Below are 6,000 nucleotides of genomic sequence, written 5' to 3' on the forward strand. Positions count from 1 at the left end.
ATAAGTCTCTCTGGGGCGGGGCGGCAGGTAGCCTAGTGGTTAGAGTGGAGGTGCGGCAGGTAGCCTAGTGGTTAGAGTGGAGGTGCGGCAGGTAGCCTAGTGGTTAGAGTGGAGGGGCGGCAGGTAGCCTAGTGGTTAGAGTGGAGGTGCCAGGTAGCCTGGTGGTTAGAGTGGAGGTGCGGCAGGTAGCCTAGTGGTTAGAGTGGAGGTGCGGCAGGTAGCCTAGTGGTTAGAGTGGAGGTGCGGCAGGTAGCCTAGTGGTTAGAGTGGAGGGGCGGCAGGTAGCCTAGTGGTTAGATTGTTGGACTAGTAGTAACCAAAAGGTTGCAAGATCAAATCCCCGAGCTGTCAAGGTAAAAATCTGTCATTCTCCCCCTGACCAAGGCAGTTAACCCACTGTTCCTTTGATTCAAATAAACCGCAATTACATTTTATGTTGACCAAGTTCAACTATTTTTCATTGACCGCCATACAAATGTTTTAGGGCGGAGTCAGCCTTCTCCTTTGCCTCCCTCTCCCTGTTTTAAACCTAACCTTAACCACACTGCTAACCTTATGGCAAGACCTAACCTTAACCACACTGCTAACCTTATGGCAAGACCTAACCTTAACCACACTGCTAACCTTATGGCAAGACCTAAACCTTAACCACACTGCTAACCTTATGACAAGACCTAACCTTAAATTAAGTTTGTCTTCTTTAGAAAGGTTTATGATATGGCCAATTTTGACTTTGCAACTTGGCCATATGATGGGAACACATATATTAGGAGGCCGGAGGTCAGTGTTCATGCAAGAATTTGGTTCTGGGATCCTAAATGAGTTGCCTATCTGATAAATATAGGCAACTTCATGTAAAGAATACACAAAAGGCTAGGCCTATTGTGACCTTAAGCACATTGTCTTCTGTTCAATTCGTCTTCCCAAGTATTTTGCGAAGATGAACTGGGCATATTTGATGCAGATGTGTGTGTTTTGAGCACAGACTCTCAAACAACTTAAATGTCATAGGCTTCAAGGCTAAGACCAGTCTTTGTTTTTACATGAATCTATTGTGGACAGATCTACATAAACATACCTGGTATCGTAGAATCTGACAGGAAGGAATGGGATATGTGGATTAACAGCAGGAGTAGTTCTGTTTTTTTTGTGGGGTTTTTTCACTGGTTATTTGGACATATCACGATTTCGCAGGTGTTAGCAACTTTCACATTTTGGAAGGGAAGAGGACATTAAAGCCCTTAAACTTGCACAGAGAGAGGGTGGAGCTCCTAGATCTGGTTCCACTCATCTTTAGATCTTCTAACATGCAGTGCATTCGGAAAGTATTCAGACCCCTTGACTTTTTCCACATTTTGTTACGTTACAGCCTTATTGTAGATTTGTTAAATAAAAAAAATGCTCCTCATCAATCTACACAAAATACCCAAATAATGACCACGCAAAACCAGGTTTTTAGAATTCTTTGCAAATGTATAAAAATTAAAAACATAAATACAAAATGTACATAGGTATTCAGACCCTTTGCATCCTGTTTCCATTGATCATCCTTGAGATGTTTCTACAACTTGATTGGAGGCCACCTGTGGTAAATTCTACTGATTGGGCATGATTTGGAAAGGCACACACCTGTCTACCGTATCAGTACAGACCTACTCATTCAAGGGATTTTCTTTATTTTTTTACATTGTAGAATAATAGTAAAGATATCAAACCTATGAAATAACACATATGGAATCCTGTAGTAACCAAAAAAATATTAAAGAAATCAAAATAAATGTTGTATTTGAAAGGTGTTTTAACACTATACTGAGTAAAGGGTCTGAATACTTATGTAAATGTGATATTTCAGTTGTTTTATTTTTATACATTTCTAAACATTTCTAAAAAACCATGTGTTTGCTTTGTCATTATGGAGTATTGTGTGTAGTTTGATGAGGGGGGAAAAAAACAATTTAATCCATTTTAGAATAAGGCTGTAATGTAACAACATGTGGAAAAAGTCAAGGGGTCTGAATATTCCCCGAATGCCCTGTATATAGACCCAGAACTTAATCGAGCAGCTGACCAATTACGCAAGACTTTAGGGGGTTTCTGGGAGTAATTATTGCAAAATGACCAGGGAACATTGCTGCTCACAACTGCACAAATACAAAACAGCATTATCACACTTTATATCTGCATATATTAATCGCCACTTTCTCATGAAATTTCTCATTGAAGGGGACGTTTTGAGACATCATGCTAGAAGTGTTGTGGTTGTGGGTACAGACTTATTTCAGCCACACCCTGTGATGACAGGTGTATAAAATCGAGCAGACATCCATGCATTCTCCATAGACAAACATTGTCAGTAGAATGGCCCGTACTGAAGAGCTCAGTGACTGTCAACGTGGCACCGTCATAGGATTTTCTGCCCTGCTAGAGCTCCCCCGGTCAACTGTAAGTGCTGTTATTGTGAAGTGGAAACGACTAGGAGCAACAACGGCTCAGCCTCGAAGTGGTAGGCCACATAAGCTCATAGAACTCGACCGCCGAGTGCTGAAGCACATACCGTGTAACAATCAATCAAGTCCTCGGTTGCAACACTCACTACCGAGTTCCAAACTGCCTCTGGAAGCAACGTCAGCACAAGAACTGTTCATCGGAAGCTTCACGAAATGGGTTTCCATGGCCGAGCAACCGCACACAAGCCTAAGATCACCATGCGCAATGCCAAGCGTCGGCTGGAGTGGTGTAAAGCTCGCCGCCATTGGACTATGGAGCAGTGGAAACACATTTTGTGAAGCTTCATCCCCTCCCCTTTCCTCCTCCCCTCCCCTCCTGTCCTTTTCATCTATTTGATGAACAGGCTTGTTGTGTGTGCCCTGACAATCTACAAAAAAAATTCACACACACACACACACTGCTCTACCCTCCCACATATTACACATGATACACCACTCCTCCTGCCCCTTACCCAGAGAGCCTAGTACCTTCCCCTGGTTACTTTGATCAGTTCTCACACACACACACACACACACACACACACACACACACACACACACACACACACACACACACACACACACACACACACAGCAGCAAGAAAAGACACTTGTTGCATTTCTGACATACCTGGGTGTGTATGATTGACAGGTGGGGGGGGGGGTCACAGTCAACCAGTCAGGAGCAGAGAATCCATCGCACCTCAGACACTGGTAACCTCTGTGTGTGTGTGTGTGTGTGTGTGTGTGTGTGTGTGTGTGTGTGTGTGTGTGTGTGTGTGTGTGTGTGTGTGTGTGTGTGTGGTTAACATGTCTGATGTCATACGAACCAGTGTGTTAGTATCTATGTAGTGTACTGTATGCAGTTCTGGAATGTTGAATTCTACAACCAGTGTTCTCACACACCTTGGTGACACAACCTGACTGTGTGTGGAGCTGGTGGAGGAAGTGGTGGAGGAGATGGTTGTGGTGGAGGAAGTGGTGGAGGTAGAGGTGGTGGTGATGGAGGAGGTGGTGGTGATGGAGGTGGTGGTGTTGGAGGAGTTGGTGGAGGAGCTGGTTGTGGTAGAGGAAGTGGGGGAGGTGGTGGTGATGGAGGTGGTGGTGTTGGAGGAGGAGATGGTGGAGGTGGGGAAAGAGAGAGAGATTGAAATTGAGTGAGAGAGGGAGAGAGGGGGGAGAGAGAGATTGAAATTGAGTGTGAGAGAGAGAGAGCAGGGAGAGAGAGAGAGAGAAAGTGAGGCTGTGGAAACTACTTTCTTCCACTACTTGCTATTTTTTTTAGACAGAGAGAAAGTGCAATCGTCAAATTGGCTTTTTACCAAATACTGTACAACAGACCATGTATTCACCCAGCACACCCTAATTGACAAACAAACCAAAATAAATGCAAAGTCTTCTCATGCTTTGTTGATTTCAAAAAACCTTTTGACTCAATTTGGCATGAGGGTCTGCTATACACATTGATGTAAATTTGTGTTGGGGGGAGAAAACATACAACATTTTAAAATCCATGTGGTTAAAATTGGCCCAAAAAAAATTTCTTTCCAAAGAGCCGTGGGGTGAGACAGGGATGCAGCTTAAGCCCCATCCTCTTCAACATATATATATATATATATATATATATATATATATATATATATATATATATATATATATATATATATATATATACAGTATATATCAACGAATTGGCGAGGGCACGAGAACAGTCTGCAGCACCCGGCCTCACCCTACTAGAATCTGAAGTCAAATGTCTACTGTTTGCCGATGATCTGGTGCTTCTGTCCCCAACCAAGGAGGGCCTACAGCAGCACCTACATCTTCTGCACAGATTTTGTAAGACCAGGGCCCTGACAGACCTGGGCCCTGACAGACCTGGGCCCTGACAGATCTGGGCCCTGACAGACCTGGGCCCTGACAGACCTGGGCCCTGACAGACCTGGGCCCTGACAGTAAATCTCAGTAAGACAATAATGGTGCTCCATAAAAGGTCCAGTTGCCAGGACGACCAGGACCACAAATACAAATTCCATCTAGACACCACTGCCCTGGAGCACACAAAAAACGATACATACCTCGGCCTAAACATCAGCGCCACAGGTAACTTCCACAAAGCTGTGAACGATCTGAGAGACAAGGCAAGAAGGGCCTTCTATGCCATCAAAAGGAACATAAAATTTGACATACCAATTAGGATCTGGCTAAAAATACTTGACTCAGTTATAGAACCCATTGCGCTTTATGGTTGTGAGATCTGGGGTCCGCTCACCAACCAAGAATTCACAAAATGGGACAAACACCAAATTGAGACTGCATTCAGAATTCTGCAAAAATATCCACAGTATACAACGTAAAACACCAGATAATGCATGCAGAGCAGAATTAGGCAGATACCCGCTAATTATCCAAATCCAGAAAAGAGCTGTTAAATTCTACAACCACCTAAAAGGAAGCGATTCCCAAACCTTCCATAACAAAGCCATCACCTACAGAGTGATGAACCTGGAGAAGAGTCCCCTAAGCAAGCTGGTGCTGAGGCTCTGTTCACAAACAGACCCTACAGAACCCCAGGACAGCAACACAATTAGACCCAACCAAATCCTGAGAAAACAAAAAGATAATTACTTGACACATTGGAAAGAATTAACAAAATTACAGAGCAAACTAGAATGCTATTTGACCTGAAGAGAGTACACAGTGGCAGAATACCTGACGATTTCAACTGACCCAAACTTCAGGAAAGATTTGACGATGTACAGACTCAGTGAGGATAGCCTTGCTATTGAAAAAGGACACCGTAATCAGACCTGGCTATCAAGAGAAGACATATGTTCATACTGCCCACAAAATGAGGTGGAAACTGAGCTGCACTTCCTGAACCTCCTGCCAAATATATGACCATATTGGAGACACATATTTCCCTCAGATTACACTGATCCACAAAGAATTCAAAAACAAACCCAATTTTGTTAAACTTCCATATCTACTGGGTGAAATATGAGTGTGTGTCACGATCGTTGGAATAATTATCGGGCCAACATGCAGCGTGATCTGGGTTCCACATCTTTATTTAGTGAAACGCACATAACAATAAAGAATAAAGAAAGATAAAGAAAGATGAACCATGAATACAGAGGTGCTTCGTGCACTAACTCGAAACAATATCCTATAAAACACAGGTGGAAGAAATGCTACTTAAGTATGATCCCCAATTAGAGACAACGATTACCAGCTACCTCTAATTGGGAATCATACAAAATCACCAACATAAAAAAAACTAGAACCCCACATAGAAATAATAAACTAGACTAACCCCCAGTCACGCCCTGACCTACTCTACCATATAAAATAAGTTCTCTCTATGGTCAGGACGTGACAGTACCCCCCCAAAGGTGCGGACTCCGGCCGCAAAACCTGAAACCAAATGGGGAGGGTAGGGGGGGTGATTAGTGTTGGTGGCGGCTCTGGTGCTGGACGAAGAAACCGCTCATCCCGCGGGTCTGCCAGCATT

Source organism: Oncorhynchus tshawytscha, linkage group LG11 (genome assembly GCF_018296145.1).
Source record: "Oncorhynchus tshawytscha isolate Ot180627B linkage group LG11, Otsh_v2.0, whole genome shotgun sequence".
NCBI classification, from domain to species: domain Eukaryota; kingdom Metazoa; phylum Chordata; class Actinopteri; order Salmoniformes; family Salmonidae; genus Oncorhynchus; species Oncorhynchus tshawytscha.